The sequence below is a fragment of the Pelobates fuscus genome, chromosome 2 (genome assembly GCF_036172605.1).
Source record: "Pelobates fuscus isolate aPelFus1 chromosome 2, aPelFus1.pri, whole genome shotgun sequence".
Lineage (NCBI taxonomy): Eukaryota > Metazoa > Chordata > Amphibia > Anura > Pelobatidae > Pelobates > Pelobates fuscus.
The window spans coordinates 370,416,411-370,434,281 of NC_086318.1; the positions used below are offsets into that span (position 1 = coordinate 370,416,411).

Consider the following 17,871-nt stretch of genomic DNA (forward strand, 5'->3'; position numbering starts at 1 on the left):
GAATTCTACCACCAGCCTTTGTCAAACTTTTGGATAGTAATCTTTTTTTGTTTCTTTGTCACACACATTGTACTTTAGGCATGAATTAACAGATCCTGTTATGTGTCACTGCCAAACACTGCCCAATATGTTCAGCAACATCTCTTGAGTACAGTGATACCCCCCATGTATATGGTTGCCGGGTTGTTTGGGGGCCAAAAGGCAACAATCAGAACTTGTACATGTCAGTTTTTCAACTTGATATATAGGTATGCTTGGTCTATCTTCAGTTTGACATATTTTTGTACCCCCCAGTTAATGTTACCATCATGCCAATATGTATAGTATATATTTTTATAAAGTAGACATCAAATGTTATAGAGGATGGGGTGTTTTGACTTCTTTCCCCCAACCATTTTGCCCCCCAAAGAAAGTGTAGTGGTATTTTCTTTATTCTGGTTTTTATGCACACGTCATCTGGTTTTGGACAGCTGGTTATGTGTTACTGCCAGAAAACTTGTTAGGCCAAATGTGCAGGTAGCAAATGTACATTTAGCAGCAATCTTTAAACTGACTCCTGCAAATAGAATCTAAATGGAGATTTGGGGGAAGGAAACTGACTAACAAAAAAATGTCTGCTTTCCAAAGAAACAGAAAATAAAATAAAAATTCAGGAACACTTCTTACAACTGTTCTGTGTGGTACAGCTTGAAACATGTTCCTACACAGAGTCCTGGTTTCGAAGGACAATCAGGACAGTGAAAAGGGGTGTCTGTCCTTTTCCCGTTTTTAAAACAGACCCGGCAACGTTTCTGGGGGGTTTTTTTTCTAGCAGTTGGCGGTAACTTAAAAATAAAATGTCTGGACTCAGCTTGCACCGTTGTTGGAACTTGTCCATCTCCATAAATTGTTAAAGAAATTATTTTCAATTGAAATTGGAGAAAGGTGATTTTCCCTGGATTATTTTTTTTAAAAAGTAAAAATGAGTTGTGGGTTGCTATTTGCATCAGATATATAGCCACCTTTTTATACCATGCTTTGGTTTTTCATAAAATAAGATACGGCTGCATCAGCTGATCAGCCAAATCAACACCACCCATGTACTTATTATACGCCCTGATGCAAACCGGTTTGGACTCTACTCTGCCCCGGACAGAGACGTCGGACATGCGTTCGTCATGGATGGTGGTGAGCATGTGGACATCCTTCCTGTCCCTAAATTTTAGTGCAAGCACCTCAGCTTTCCGAAGTGCTTTACATTCGCCTTTTTTTAATTTTGCATCTATGAGAGATCGTGGAAAGTCTTTGGAATTTTTTCTGGCAGTGCCGCAGGCCAGTGTCTGTAAAGCATAAAGTGTTTTAAATAGACGGACACTACTATAAAAATTATCCACATAAAGGTGGTAACCTTTATTAAACAAGGGGTTTAGTAGGTCCCATACAAGTTTCCCACTTGTCCCCAGGGAGTCAGGACAGTCAGGAGGGTCCAGTTGACCATCTTTCCCCTCATATACACGAAAGGCAAATGTGTATCCGCTTTCGCTCTCACACAGTTTGTACAGTTTAATGCCATACCTAGAGCGCTTTGAGGGGATGTATTGTCTGAACCCTAATCTCCCTTTGTATTTCATTAGAGATTCATCTATGGATAAATTTTGTTGGGGGGTATAAACATCCGAAAATTTGTCCTGAAAATGGTCTAGCAGTGGGCGTATTTTATAAAGCCTATCGTATTGGGTGATCTCTAGGGTGACAGAGGGTATTGTCACTGAAATTTAAAAATCTCAGCAGTAACTTGTATCTGGCTCTAGGCATGGTTTGGGAGAATACTGGACTCGACATTATTGGGTTGGTGCTCCAGTATGAGCGAATCGATGGCTTTTTTATAATCCCCATGAGCATTGTAAGAGCCCAGAACTTTTTAAGCTCTGGGACATCTGTGGGATGCCAGTCATGCTCCCTGGCTGTATAGCTACCTGGATTGTTGTCAATAAATTGGGTAGCATACAAGTTAGTCTGGGAAGCAATCTCCTCCCAGATGGTATCCCCTAAAAATAGTTCTACATACTGCATTGGGGAGAAGCCATCCACATTAACATTAATGCCTGCGTTGGCACTAAAAGGGGGGACGTTGGGCTCGGCTAACTGTGGAGGTACCCAGTCCTCCTCCACATTTGGCATAGCAGAGGAAGCACAGCTTCTTTCTTCAGCCGGCTCACACACAGATGACATGTCGTCTTGACTAGACATGTCAGAAAACTGACCTGGGTCAAAATCTGACGCAGTGTCAGTGGCGTCAGAGTCTGACGCCAAGAAGGCATATGCCTCCTGCAAGTTATACATACGCTGCATGTTTTACACACGACTAAAACAAATTACAAACACACAAAAAAAATTTATACTTTTTTTTTTTTTTTTTTTTTTTTTTTTTACTAAAACAGACTAAACAGCAATCCCTAAACTAACTCCTGTCACAAAAATCTAATGGAGATTTGGGGGAAGGAAACTGACTGACTACGACAGACTACGACAGACTAAGACAGACTACGACAGACTAAGACGGACTAAGACAGACTAAGACAGACTAAGACAGACTAAGACAAATATTTTTAAAACAAATTTAACCCTTTAAGGGCAAAAAAAAAGACAGACAGTACAAATGCACTGCTGAAACAGATCTGGCAGGGAAGGGGTTAAAATGGATTTTTAATTCACTGCTGATACTTTTTACAACTCTCTGGAACACTCTGCTGCAACAAACTATCACGATCTCTGTCTCTCTCGCCTCACAAAACGCTACAGAGGAGAGAGGGGCAGAGATCACTGTCAAAGTGAGTGTTTGTAACACCCACTTTGACAGCAGCCAATTGTGAGCGATCGCGGATCGCTCACACACCGTAATTGGCTGTTACTATCTGCCTGGGATGTCTGGCAGTTAGTAACATCATTGTACTGGCAAGAGCGATCTTTGATCGCTTCCTGCAGCCCGTTTTCCGCTATGACGGTTCAGGACCGTCAGCGGTCCAAACGCACGTTTTACCGCTGACGGTCCTGAACCGTCCGCGGTCCTGAAAGGGTTAACAGCTTTTTCTATAGTAAGAAAAAGCCTTTATTTGTTCCAAAAATAGAAGAGATATTTTAAAATTTTACTTTCCATATCATTTTCTGTACATTGCTTTAATTGCTTGGATGTTTCACTTCACATAGTTGTCAACTAGATTTGGGGACCTCCGAAATTTTTGTTTCGTATGAATGCATTTGTACGGAAAAAAATTGGTTTTGTCAGAAGAGAAATCTGTCCATTTTTCCATTCATTTTCGATGGAAATTCATTCATTCATTAGGCGCGATTTAATTGAACCAGATGAATTTAACATAAAAATCAGTTCCCTCAATACCGAATAGCCTTAAATTAACAAAGTCAAACCATTAATTTCAAATTTCGTACATTGATCACAACATGGCATTGAACAATGTTCTATTTCCCTGATTTTACGCCACAAACTCCTGAAATAACTCCCAAACCGCCAAATGCCCAAACGCTATCAATAGCATGAAAATGTATTGGCACTATTAGTACACTCCCTAACACTCACTATACGCATTCGTATGCATTGCTTTTTGCTTAGTCTCTTGGGCTCATGAATCATCATGCTGCACTGACAGGTTGGAATTGGCAACACAATATCATTTTAGAAAGGAGAAGGAAAGTAGCCAATTAAATAGGCCTATACAAAATTGCTATTCTAAGTATATTTTTTTTCTCACATGTCCTAGTATGATGTAAGATATATGGATACAAAAAGGTTCCCACTAATCTAATTTTTATACGACACAAGGATAGGGCAGATCACAGCACCTAAAGGTCCCACAAAGTAGGTGGATCCTCCAAGGGGTAACCTATACCCAAACAAAAATTGGTCATAATATTGAAGTTAGGCATTACCCCAACTTGTTATTTTCCTTACTCATTAGTTTAAGGCATACATGACAAAGCCACATGCGCTGCATGGTTTCTGGGGTACCTCTTAGTGAAATTGGTGTGACATACTGAAAAACTTTCATGAAACTAACACGGATTTGGGCCAACAAACCATTTCCTAATAAAAGAGATATATAGCTATTTAATTTTTGTTTTCCAAACGGAAATTAAATTACTATGTAAGGAAATAGGCACATGCAATATACAAATATAAAGTAACTTGAATTTCCATATAGCCACCCTTAACCTCTAATTGCAGTGTAAATACTAGATGATGTAGGTAAACCTGGGCAGTTTACTAGACTGGAATGTGTAATTACATGTAACAACTGGACTCATTTTACAATGGGAATCAAAATGGGAAAATATAATAATAGACATATTAGTCATGTAAAGCTAATAAATTACTAGTCTAAGTTCCAAACATTAGGCACTAACCAAGATTCAGTGAATTCATGGACACACCAACATTGATATATATATATATTTAAACCATATATAGTATTGAAATAAACTTTTACTATGCAAATGAATATTCAATATCATATAGATCTCCTGACCAGAACAAACAAAGTTGTAGAAAAATAATACATTATGTTGGAAAATTGTTACATATAATTTATATCTTTTTCTGGCTTGTTCTTGTGTTTTTCCTTTTCTTTCTCTTTGAGAGAAGGAATGTATGTCATTTTATGACTTGATTGTTGTATGTTATAGTTATACGTACAAATCAATTTAAAAAAAGATTAAAAGAGATCCAGGGAATAAAATCAAAGAAAAAGGTAACTTTTCTGTTGAAAAAAATCAGTATGTTAAGCCACGCCTACTCTGTTATTTATGCAAATGATTAAGTTCACATTTAAGAATATTTTACTCTAGAAATTGCTGTCATGTCATTTCAATTCTATTTTTAAAAAAAAATTTGATAGATATTGCAGTAATCATCTACAATGTAAATCAAGGTTTAATAAAACTGATTTTTTGGAAAATGGAATATTAAATTATGATGTCACTTTAACCTTGATGCTTGTCTATTAACCAGGCATATTATTGACATGCAAGGTTCGGTTTTGATTATAGCTCTATTGCTTATTGTTTAACAGCTTTTTCTATAGTAAGAAAAAGCCTTTATTTGTTCCAAAAATAGAATAGAGATTTTACACTTTTACTTTCCATATCATTTTCTGTACATTGCTTTAATTGCATGGATGTTTCGGTTCAAATAGTTGTCAACTAGATTTGGGCACCTCCGAAATTTTTGTTTCGTATGAATGCATTTGTACGGAAAAAAATTGGTTTTGTCAGAAGAGAAATCTGTCCATTTTTCCATTCATTTTCGATGGAAATTCATTCATTCATTAGGCGCGATTTAATTGAACCAGATGAATTTAACATAAAAATCAGTTCCCTCAATACCGAATAGCCTTAAATTAACAAAGTCAAACCATTAATTTCAAATTTCGTACATTGATCACAACATGGCATTGAACAATGTTCTATTTCCCTGATTTTACGCCACAAACTCCTGAAATAACTCCCAAACCGCCAAATGCCCAAATGCTATCAATAGCATGAAAATGTATTGGCACTATTAGTAAACTCCCGAACACTCACTATACGCATTCGTATGCATTGCTTTTTGCTTAGTCTCTTGGGCTCATGAATCATCATGCTGCACTGACAGGTTGGAATTGGCAACACAATATCATTTTAGAAAGGAGTAGGAAAGTAGCCAATTAAATAGGCCTATACAAAATTGCTATTCTAAGTATATTTTTTTTCTCACATGTCCTAGTATGATGTAAGATATATGGATGCAAAAAGGTTCCCACTAATCAAATTTTTATACGACACAAGGATAGGGCAGATCACAGCACCTAGAGGTCCCACAAAGTAGGTGGATCCTCCAAGGGGTAACCGATACCCAAACAAAAATTGGTCATAATATTGAAGTTAGGCATTACCCCAACTTGTTATTTTCCTTACTCATTAGTTTAAGGCATACATGACAAAGCCACATGCGCTGCATGGTTTCTGGGGTACCTCTTAGTGAAATTGGTGTGACATACTGAAATACTTTCATGAAACTAACACGGATTTGGGCCAACAAACCATTTCCTAATAAAAGAGATATATAGCTATTTAATTTTTGTTTTCCAAACGGAAATTAAATTAATATGTAAGGAAATAAGCACATGCAATATACAAATATAAAGTAACTTGAATTTCCATATAGCCACCCTTAACCTCGAATTGCAGTGTAAATACTAGATGATGTAGGTAAACCTGGGCAGTTTACTAGACTGGAATGTGTAATTACATGTAACAACTGGACTCATTTTACAATGGGAATCAAAAAGGGAAAATATTGTAAGAGACATATTAGTCATGTAAAGCTAATAAATTACTAGTCTAAGTTCCAAACATTAGGCACTAACCAAGATTCAGTGAATTCATGGACACACCAACATTGATATATACATGTAAACCATATATAGTATTGAAATAAACTTTTACTATGCAAATGAATATTCAATATCATATAGATCTCCTGACCAGAACAAACAAAGTTGTAGAAAAATAATACATTATGTTGGAAAATTGTTACATATAATTTATATCTTTTTCTGGCTTGTTCTTGTGTTTTTCCTTTTCTTTCTCTTTGAGAGAAGGAATGTATGTCATTTTATGACTTGATTGTTGTATGTTATAGTTATACGTACAAATCAATTTAAAAAAAGATTAAAAGAGATCCTGGGAATAAAATCAAAGAAAAAGGTAACTTTTCTGTTGAAAAAAATCAGTATGTTAAGCCACGCCTACTCTGTTATTTATGCAAATGATTAAGTTCACATTTAAGAATATTTTACTCTAGAAATTGCTGTCATGTCATTTCAATTCTATTTTTGTAAAAAATTTTGATAGATATTGCAGTAATCACCTAACATGTAAATCAAGGTTTAATAAAACTGATTTTTTGGAAAATGGAATATTAAATTATGATGTCACTTTAACCTTAATGCTTGTCTATTAACCAGGCATATTATGGACATGCAAGCTCCTGTTGTGATTATAGCTCTATTGCTTATTGTTTAACAGCTTTTTCTATAGTAAGAAAAAGCCTTTATTTGTTCCAAAAATAGAATAGATATTTTAAAATTTTACTTTCCATATCATTTTCTGTACATTGCTTTAATTGCTTGGATGTTTCAGTTCATGCTGCACTGACAGGTTGGAATTGGCAACACAATATCATTTTAGAAAGGAGCAGGAAAGTAGCCAATTAAATAGGCCTATACAAAATTGGTATTCTAAGTATATTTTTTTTCTCACATGTCCTAGTATGATGTAAGATATATGGATACAAAAAGGTTCCCACTAATCTAATTTTTATACGACACAAGGATAGGGCAGATCACAGCACCTAGAGATCCCACAAAGTAGGTGGATCCTCCAAGGGGTAACCTATAACCAAACTAAAATTGGTCATAATATTGAAGTTAGGCATTACCCCAACTTGTTATTTTCCTTACTCATTAGTTTAAGGCATACATGACAAAGCCACATGCGCTGCATGGTTTCTGGGGTACCTCTTAGTGAAATTGGTGTGACATACTGAAAAACTTTCATGAAACTAACACGGATTTGGGCCAACAAACCATTTCCTAATAAAAGAGATATATAGCTATTTAATTTTTGTTTTCCAAACGGAAATTAAATTAATATGTAAGGAAATAAGCACATGCAATATACAAATATAAAGTAACTTGAATTTCCATATAGCCACCCTTAACCTCTAATTGCAGTGTAAATACTAGATGATGTAGGTAAACCTGGGCAGTTTACTAGACTGGAATGTGTAATTACATGTAACAACTGGACTCATTTTACAATGGGAATCAAAAAGGGAAAATATTGTAATAGACATATTAGTCATGTAAAGCTAATAAATTACTAGTCTAAGTTCCAAACATTAGGCACTAACCAAGATTCAGTGAATTCATGGACACACCAACATTGATATATATATATGTAAACCATATATAGTATTGAAATAAACTTTTACTATGCAAATGAATATTCACTATCATATAGATCTCCTGACCAGAACAAACAAAGTTGTAGAAAAATAATACATTATGTTGGAAAATTGTTACATATAATTTATATCTTTTTCTGGCTTGTTCTTGTGTTTTTCCTTTTCTTTCTCTTTGAGAGAAGGAATGTATGTCATTTTATGACTTGATTGTTGTATGTTAAAGTTATACGTACAAATCAATTTAAAAAAAGAATAAAAGAGATCCTGGGAATAAAATCAAAGAAAAAGGTAACTTTTCTGTTGAAAAAAATCAGTATGTTAAGCCACGCCTACTCTGTTATTTATGCAAATGATTAAGTTCACATTTAAGAATATTTTACTCTAGAAATTGCTGTCATGTCATTTCAATTCTATTTTTGTAAACAAATTTGATAGATATTGCAGTAATCATCTACAATGTAAATCAAGGTTTAATAAAACTGATTTTTTGGAAAATGGAATATTAAATTATGATGTCACTTTAACCTTAATGCTTGTCTATTAACCAGGCATATTATTGACATGCAAGGTTCTGTTGTGATTATAGCTCTATTGCTTATTGTTTAACAGCTTTTTCTATAGTAACAAAAAGCCTTTATTTGTTCCAAAAATAGAATAGATATTTTACACTTTTACTTTCCATATCATTTTCTGTACATTGCTTTAATTGCATGGATGTTTCGGTTCAAATAGTTGTCAACTAGATTTGGGCACCTCCGAAATTTTTGTTTCGTATGAATGCATTTGTACGGAAAAAAATTGGTTTTGTCAGAAGAGAAATCTGTCCATTTTTCCATTCATTTTCGATGGAAATTCATTCATTCATTAGGCGCGATTTAATTGAACCAGATGAATTTAACATAAAAATCAGTTCCCTCAATACCGAATAGCCTTAAATTAACAAAGTCAAACCATTAATTTCAAATTTCGTACATTGATCACAACATGGCATTGAACAATGTTATATTTCCCTGATTTTACGCCACAAACTCCTGAAATAACTCCCAAACCGCCAAATGCCCAAACGCTATCAATAGCATGAAAATGTATTGGCACTATTAGTAAACTCCCGAACACTCACTATACGCATTCGTATGCATTGCTTTTTGCTTAGTCTCTTGGGCTCATGAATCATCATGCTGCACTGACAGGTTGGAATTGGCAACACAATATCATTTTAGAAAGGAGTAGGAAAGTAGCCAATTAAATAGGCCTATACAAAATTGCTATTCTAAGTATATTTTTTTTCTCACATGTCCTAGTATGATGTAAGATATATGGATGCAAAAAGGTTCCCACTAATCAAATTTTTATACGACACAAGGATAGGGCAGATCACAGCACCTAGAGGTCCCACAAAGTAGGTGGATCCTCCAAGGGGTAACCTATACCCAAACAAAAATTGGTCATAATAGTGCAGTTAGACATTACCCCAACTTGTTATTTTCATTACTCATTAGTTTAAGGCATACATGACAAAGCCACATGCGCTGCATGGTTTCTGGGGTACCTCTTAGTGAAATTGGTGTGACATACTGAAATACTTTCATGAAACTAACACGGATTTGGGCCAACAAACCATTTCCTAATAAAAGAGATATATAGCTATTTAATTTTTGTTTTCCAAACGGAAATTAAATTAATATGTAAGGAAATAAGCACATGCAATATACAAATATAAAGTAACTTGAATTTCCATATAGCCACCCTTAACCTCGAATTGCAGTGTAAATACTAGATGATGTAGGTAAACCTGGGCAGTTTACTAGACTGGAATGTGTAATTACATGTAACAACTGGACTCATTTTACAATGGGAATCAAAAAGGGAAAATATAATAATAGACATATTAGTCATGTAAAGCTAATAAATTACTAGTCTAAGTTCCAAACATTAGGCACTAACCAAGATTCAGTGAATTCATGGACACACCAACATTGATATATATATGTAAACCATATATAGTATTGAAATAAACTTTTACTATGCAAATGAATATTCAATATCATATAGATCTCCTGACCAGAACAAACAAAGTTGTAGAAAAATAATACATTATGTTGGAAAATTGTTACATATAATTTATATCTTTTTCTGGCTTGTTCTTGTGTTTTTCCTTTTCTTTCTCTTTGAGAGAAGGAATGTATGTCATTTTATGACTTGATTGTTGTATGTTATAGTTATACGTACAAATCAATTTAAAAAAAGAATAAAAGAGATCCTGGGAATAAAATCAAAGAAAAAGGTAACTTTTCTGTTGAAAAAAATCAGTATGTTAAGCCACGCCTACTCTGTTATTTATGCAAATGATTAAGTTCACATTTAAGAATATTTTACTCTAGAACTTGCTGTCATGTAATTTCAATTCTATTTTTGTAAAAACTTTTGATAGATATTGCAGTAATCACCTAACATGTAAATCAAGGGTTAATAAAACTGATTTTTTGGAAAATGGAATATTAAATTATGATGTCACTTTAACCTTAATGCTTGTCTATTAACCAGGCATATTATGGACATGCAAGCTCCTGTTGTGATTATAGCTCTATTGCTTATTGTTTAACAGCTTTTTCTATAGTAAGAAAAAGCCTTTATTTGTTCCAAAAATAGAATAGATATTTTAAAATTTTACTTTCCATATCATTTTCTGTACATTGCTTTAATTGCTTGGATGTTTCAGTTCATGCTGCACTGACAGGTTGGAATTGGCAACACAATATCATTTTAGAAAGGAGCAGGAAAGTAGCCAATTAAATAGGCCTATACAAAATTGCTATTCTAAGTATATTTTTTTCTCACATGTCCTAGTAGGATGTAAAATATATGGATACAAAAATGTTCCCACTAATCTAATTTTTACACGACACAAGGATAGGGCAGATCACAGCACCTAGAGGTCCCACAAAGTAGGTGGATCCTCCAATGGGTAACCTATACCCAAACAAAAATTGGTCATAATATTGAAGTTAGGCATTACCCCAACTTGTTATTTTCCTTACTCATTAGTTTAAGGCATACATGACAAAGCCACATGCGCTGCATGGTTTCTGGGGTACCTCTTAGTGAAATTGGTGTGACATACTGAAATACTTTCATGAAACTAACACGGATTTGGGCCAACAAACCATTTCCTAATAAAAGAGATATATAGCTATTTAATTTTTGTTTTCCAAACGGAAATTAAATTAATATGTAAGGAAATAAGCACATGCAATATACAAATATAAAGTAACTTGAATTTCCATATAGCCACCCTTAACCTCTAATTGCAGTGTAAATACTAGATGATGTAGGTAAACCTGGGCAGTTTACTAGACTGGAATGTGTAATTACATGTAACAACTGGACTCATTTTACAATGGGAATCAAAAAGGGAAAATATTGTAATAGACATATTAGTCATGTAAAGCTAATAAATTACTAGTCTAAGTTCCAAACATTAGGCACTAACCAAGATTCAGTGAATTCATGGACACACCAACATTGATATATATATATGTAAACCATATGTAGTATTGAAATTAACTTTTACTATGCAAATGAATATTCACTATCATATAGATCTCCTGACCAGAACAAACAAAGTTGTAGAAAAATAATACATTATGTTGGAAAATTGTTACATATAATTTATATCTTTTTCTGGCTTGTTCTTGTGTTTTTCCTTTTCTTTCTCTTTGAGAGAAGGAATGTATGTCATTTTATGACTTGATTGTTGTATGTTATAGTTATACGTACAAATCAATTTAAAAAAAGAATAAAAGAGATCCTGGGAATAAAATCAAAGAAAAAGGTAACTTTTCTGTTGAAAAAAATCAGTATGTTAAGCCACGCCTACTCTGTTATTTATGCAAATGATTAAGTTCACATTTAAGAATATTTTACTCTAGAAATTGCTGTCATGTCATTTCAATTCTATTTTTGTAAAAAATTTTGATAAATATTGCAGTAATCATCTAACATGTAAATCAAGGTTTAATAAAACTGATTTTTTGGAAAATGGAATATTAAATTATGATGTCACTTTAACCTTAATGCTTGTCTATTAACCAGGCATATTATGGACATGCAAGCTCCTGTTGTGATTATAGCTTTATTGCTTATTGTTTAACAGCTTTTTCTATTGTAAGAAAAAGCCTTTATTTGTTCCAAAAATAGAAGAGATATTTTACAATTTTACTTTCCATATCATTTTCTGTACATTGCTTTAATTGCATGGATGTTTTGGTTCAAATAGTTGTCAACTAGATTTGGGCACCTCCGAAATTTTTGTTTCGTATGAATGCATTTGTACGGAAAAAAATTGGTTTTGTCAGAAGAGAAATCTGTCAATTTTTCCATTCATTTTCGATGGAAATTCATTCATTAGGCGCGATTTAATTGAACCAGATGAATATAACATAAAAATCAGTAACCTCAATACCGAATAGCCTTAAATTAACAAAGTCAAACCATTAATTTCAAATTTCGTACATTGATCACAACATGGCATTGAACAATGTTCTATTTCCCTGATTTTACGCCACAAACTCCTGAAATAACTCCCAAACCGCCAAATGCCCAAACGCTATCAATCGCATGAAAATGTATTGGCACTATTAGTAAACTCCCGAACACTCACTACACGCATTCGTATGCATTGCTTTTTGCTTAGTCTCTTGGGCTCATGAATCATCATGCTGCACTGACAGGTTGGAATTGGCAACACAATATCATTTTAGAAAGGAGTAGGAAAGTAGCCAATTAAATAGGCCTATACAAAATTGCTATTCTAAGTATATTTTTTTTTCTCACATGTCCTAGTATGATGTAAAATATATGGATACAAAAAGGTTCCCACTAATCTAATTTTTACACGACACAAGGATAGGGCAGATCACAGCACCTAAAGGTCCCACAAAGTAGGTGGATCCTCCAAGGGGTAACCTATACCCAAACAAAAATTGGTCATAATATTGAAGTTAGGCATTACCCCAACTTGTTATTTTCCTTACTCATTAGTTTAAGGCATACATGACAAAGCCACATGCGCTGCATGGTTTCTGGGGTACCTCTTAGTGAAATTGGTGTGACATACTGAAATACTTTCATTAAACTAACACGGATTTGGGCCAACAAACCATTTCCTAATAAAAGAGATATATAGCTATTTAATTTTTGTTTTCCAAACGGAAATTAAATTAATATGTAAGGAAATAGGCACATGCAATATACAAATATAAAGTAACTTGAATTTCCATATAGCCACCCTTAACCTCCAATTGCAGTGTAAATACTAGATGATGTAGGTAAACCTGGGCAGTTTACTAGACTGGAATGTGTAATTACATGTAACAACTGGACTCATTTTACAATGGGAATCAAAAAGGGAAAATATTGTAATAGACATACTAGTCATGTAAAGCTAATAAATTACTAGTCTAAGTTCCAAACATTAGGCACTAACCAAGATTCAGTGAATTCATGGACACACCAACATTGATATATATATGTAAACCATATATAGTATTGAAATAAACTTTTACTATGCAAATGAATATTCAATATCATATAGATCTCCTGACCAGAACAAACAAAGTTGTAGAAAAATAATACATTATGTTGGAAAATTGTTACATATAATTTATATCTTTTTCTGGCTTGTTCTTGTGTTTTTCCTTTTCTTTCTCTTTGAGAGAAGGAATGTATGTCATTTTATGACTTGATTGTTGTATGTTATAGTTATACGTACAAATCAATTTAAAAAAAGAATAAAAGAGATCCTGGGAATAAAATCAAAGAAAAAGGTAACTTTTCTGTTGAAAAAAATCAGTATGTTAAGCCACGCCTACTCTGTTATTTATGCAAATGATTAAGTTCACATTTAAGAATATTTTACTCTAGAAATTGCTGTCATGTCATTTCAATTCTATTTTTGTAAACAAATTTGATAGATATTGCAGTAATCATCTACAATGTAAATCAAGGTTTAATAAAACTGATTTTTTGGAAAATGGAATATTAAATTATGATGTCACTTTAACCTTAATGCTTGTCTATTAACCAGGCATATTATTGACATGCAAGGTTCTGTTGTGATTATAGCTCTATTGCTTATTGTTTAACAGCTTTTTCTATAGTAAGAAAAAGCCTTTATTTGTTCCAAAAATAGAATAGATATTTTACAATTTTACTTTCCATATCATTTTCTGTACATTGCTTTAATTGCATGGATGTTTCGGTTCAAATAGTTGTCAACTAGATTTGGGCACCTCTGAAATTTTTGTTTCGTATGAATGCATTTGTACGGAAAAAAATTGGTTTTGTCAGAAGAGAAATCTGTCCATTTTTACATTCATTTTCGATGGAAATTCATTCATTCATTATGCGCGATTTAATTGAACCAGATGAATTTAACATAAAAATCAGTTCCCTCAATACCGAATAGCCTTAAATTAACAAAGTCAAACCATTAATTTCAAATTTCGTACATTGATCACAACATGGCATTGAACAATGTTCTATTTCCCTGATTTTACGCCACAAACTCCTGAAATAACTCCCAAACCGCCAAATGCCCAAACGCTATCAATAGCATCAAAATGTATTGGCACTATTAGTAAACTCCCGAACACTCACTATACGCATTCGTATGCATTACTTTTTGCTTAGTCTCTTGGGCTCATGAACCATCATGCTGCACTGACAGGTTGGAATTGGCAACACAATATCATTTTAGAAAGGAGTAGGAAAGTAGCCAATTAAATAGGCCTATACAAAATTGCTATTCTAAGTATATTTTTATTTCTCACATGTCCTAGTATGATGTAAAATATATGGATACAAAAAGGTTCCCACTAATCTAATTTTTACACGACACAAGGATAGAGCAGATCACAGCACCTAAAGGTCCCACAAAGTAGGTGGATCCTCCAAGGAGTAACCTATACCCAAACAAAAATTGGTCATAATAGTGAAGTTAGGCATTACCCCAACTTGTTATTTTCCTTACTCATTAGTTTAAGGCATACATAACAAAGCCACATGCGCTGCATGGTTTCTGGGGTACCTCTTAGTGAAATTGGTGTGACATACTGAAATACTTTCATGAAACTAACACGGATTTGGGCCAACAAACCATTTCCTAATAAAAGAGATATATAGCTATTTAATTTTTGTTTTCCAAACGGAAATTAAATTAATATGTAAGGAAATAGGCACATGCAATATACAAATATAAAGTAACTTGAATTTCCATATAGCCACCATTAACCTCTAATTGCAGTGTAAATACTAGATGATGTAGGTAGACCTGGGCAGTTTACTAGACTGGAATGTGTAATTACATGTAACAACTGGACTCATTTTACAATGGGAATCAAAAAGGGAAACTATTGTAATAGACATATTAGTCATGTAAAGCTAATAAATTACTAGTCTAAGTTCCAAACATTAGGCACTAACCAAGATTCAGTGAATTCATGGACACACCAACATTGATATATATATATGTAAACCATATATAGTATTGAAATAAACTTTTACTATGCAAATGAATATTCACTATCATATAGATCTCCTGACCAGAACAAACAAAGTTGTAGAAAAATAATACATTATGTTGGAAAATTGTTACATATAATTTATATCTTTTTCTGGCTTGTTCTTGTGTTTTTCCTTTTCTTTCTCTTTGAGAGAAGGAATGTATGTCATTTTATGACTTGATTGTTGTATGTTAAAGTTATACGTACAAATCAATTTAAAAAAAGAATAAAAGAGATCCTGGGAATAAAATCAAAGAAAAAGGTAACTTTTCTGTTGAAAAAAATCAGTATGTTAAGCCACGCCTACTCTGTTATTTATGCAAATGATTAAGTTCACATTTAAGAATATTTTACTCTAGAAATTGCTGTCATGTCATTTCAATTCTATTTTTGTAAACAAATTTGATAGATATTGCAGTAATCATCTACAATGTAAATCAAGGTTTAATAAAACTGATTTTTTGGAAAATGGAATATTAAATTATGATGTCACTTTAACCTTAATGCTTGTCTATTAACCAGGCATATTATTGACATGCAAGGTTCTGTTGTGATTATAGCTCTATTGCTTATTGTTTAACAGCTTTTTCTATAGTAAGAAAAAGCCTTTATTTGTTCCAAAAATAGAATAGATATTTTACAATTTTACTTTCCATATCATTTTCTGTACATTGCTTTAATTGCATGGATGTTTCGGTTCAAATAGTTGTCAACTAGATTTGGGCATCTCCGAAATTTTTGTTTCGTATGAATGCATTTGTACGGAAAAAAATTGGGTTTGTCAGAAGAGAAATCTGTCCATTTTTACATTCATTTTCGATGGAAATTCATTCATTCATTATGCGCGATTTAATTGAACCAGATGAATTTAACATAAAAATCAGTTCCCTCAATACCGAATAGCCTTAAATTAACAAAGTCAAACCATTAATTTCAAATTTCGTACATTGATCACAACATGGCATTGAACAATGTTCTATTTCCCTGATTTTACGCCACAAACTCCTGAAATAACTCCCAAACCGCCAAATGCCCAAACGCTATCAATAGCATCAAAATGTATTGGCACTATTAGTAAACTCCCGAACACTCACTATACGCATTCGTATGCATTACTTTTTGCTTAGTCTCTTGGGCTCATGAACCATCATGCTGCACTGACAGGTTGGAATTGGCAACACAATATCATTTTAGAAAGGAGTAGGAAAGTAGCCAATTAAATAGGCCTATACAAAATTGCTATTCTAAGTATATTTTTATTTCTCACATGTCCTAGTATGATGTAAAATATATGGATACAAAAAGGTTCCCACTAATCTAATTTTTACACGACACAAGGATAGAGCAGATCACAGCACCTAAAGGTCCCACAAAGTAGGTGGATCCTCCAAGGAGTAACCTATACCCAAACAAAAATTGGTCATAATAGTGAAGTTAGGCATTACCCCAACTTGTTATTTTCCTTACTCATTAGTTTAAGGCATACATAACAAAGCCACATGCGCTGCATGGTTTCTGGGGTACCTCTTAGTGAAATTGGTGTGACATACTGAAATACTTTCATGAAACTAACACGGATTTGGGCCAACAAACCATTTCCTAATAAAAGAGATATATAGCTATTTAATTTTTGTTTTCCAAACGGAAATTAAATTAATATGTAAGGAAATAGGCACATGCAATATACAAATATAAAGTAACTTGAATTTCCATATAGCCACCCTTAACCTCTAATTGCAGTGTAAATACTAGATGATGTAGGTAGACCTGGGCAGTTTACTAGACTGGAATGTGTAATTACATGTAACAACTGGACTCATTTTACAATGGGAATCAAAAAGGGAAAATATTGTAATAGACATATTAGTCATGTAAAGCTAATAAATTACTAGTCTAAGTTCCAAACATTAGGCACTAACCAAGATTCAGTGAATTCATGGACACACCAACATTGATATATATATATGTAAACCATATATAGTATTGAAATAAACTTTTACTATGCAAATGAATATTCACTATCATATAGATCTCCTGACCAGAACAAACAAAGTTGTAGAAAAATAATACATTATGTTGGAAAATTGTTACATATAATTTATATCTTTTTCTGGCTTGTTCTTGTGTTTTTCCTTTTCTTTCTCTTTGAGAGAAGGAATGTATGTCATTTTATGACTTGATTGTTGTATGTTAAAGTTATACGTACAAATCAATTTAAAAAAAGAATAAAAGAGATCCTGGGAATAAAATCAAAGAAAAAGGTAACTTTTCTGTTGAAAAAAATCAGTATGTTAAGCCACGCCTACTCTG

The 17,871-nt window shown here is 33.3% G+C and overlaps 8 non-coding genes across 8 annotated transcripts; all 8 read right to left on the bottom strand.

Annotated features, from left to right (window-relative positions):
* Window positions 1-3,820: 3,820 nt before the first annotated feature.
* LOC134591657 (U12 minor spliceosomal RNA) lies at window positions 3,821-3,963 on the bottom strand. Its single transcript, XR_010088399.1, has one exon. It is a non-coding gene; the product is annotated as a U12 minor spliceosomal RNA (small nuclear RNA).
* Window positions 3,964-5,820: 1,857 nt separating this feature from the next.
* LOC134591680 (U12 minor spliceosomal RNA) lies at window positions 5,821-5,963 on the bottom strand. Its single transcript, XR_010088419.1, has one exon. It is a non-coding gene; the product is annotated as a U12 minor spliceosomal RNA (small nuclear RNA).
* Window positions 5,964-7,367: 1,404 nt separating this feature from the next.
* LOC134591812 (U12 minor spliceosomal RNA) lies at window positions 7,368-7,510 on the bottom strand. Its single transcript, XR_010088532.1, has one exon. It is a non-coding gene; the product is annotated as a U12 minor spliceosomal RNA (small nuclear RNA).
* Window positions 7,511-9,365: 1,855 nt separating this feature from the next.
* On the bottom strand, window positions 9,366-9,508 carry LOC134591843 (U12 minor spliceosomal RNA). The gene has a single exon (XR_010088558.1). It is a non-coding gene; the product is annotated as a U12 minor spliceosomal RNA (small nuclear RNA).
* Window positions 9,509-10,911: 1,403 nt separating this feature from the next.
* LOC134591706 (U12 minor spliceosomal RNA) lies at window positions 10,912-11,054 on the bottom strand. The gene has a single exon (XR_010088440.1). It is a non-coding gene; the product is annotated as a U12 minor spliceosomal RNA (small nuclear RNA).
* Window positions 11,055-12,906: 1,852 nt separating this feature from the next.
* Window positions 12,907-13,049, bottom strand: LOC134591658 (U12 minor spliceosomal RNA). Its single transcript, XR_010088400.1, has one exon. It is a non-coding gene; the product is annotated as a U12 minor spliceosomal RNA (small nuclear RNA).
* Window positions 13,050-14,903: 1,854 nt separating this feature from the next.
* LOC134591782 (U12 minor spliceosomal RNA) lies at window positions 14,904-15,046 on the bottom strand. Its single transcript, XR_010088506.1, has one exon. It is a non-coding gene; the product is annotated as a U12 minor spliceosomal RNA (small nuclear RNA).
* A 1,856-nt stretch (window positions 15,047-16,902) lies between these two features.
* Window positions 16,903-17,045, bottom strand: LOC134591783 (U12 minor spliceosomal RNA). Its single transcript, XR_010088507.1, has one exon. It is a non-coding gene; the product is annotated as a U12 minor spliceosomal RNA (small nuclear RNA).
* Window positions 17,046-17,871: the final 826 nt, after the last annotated feature.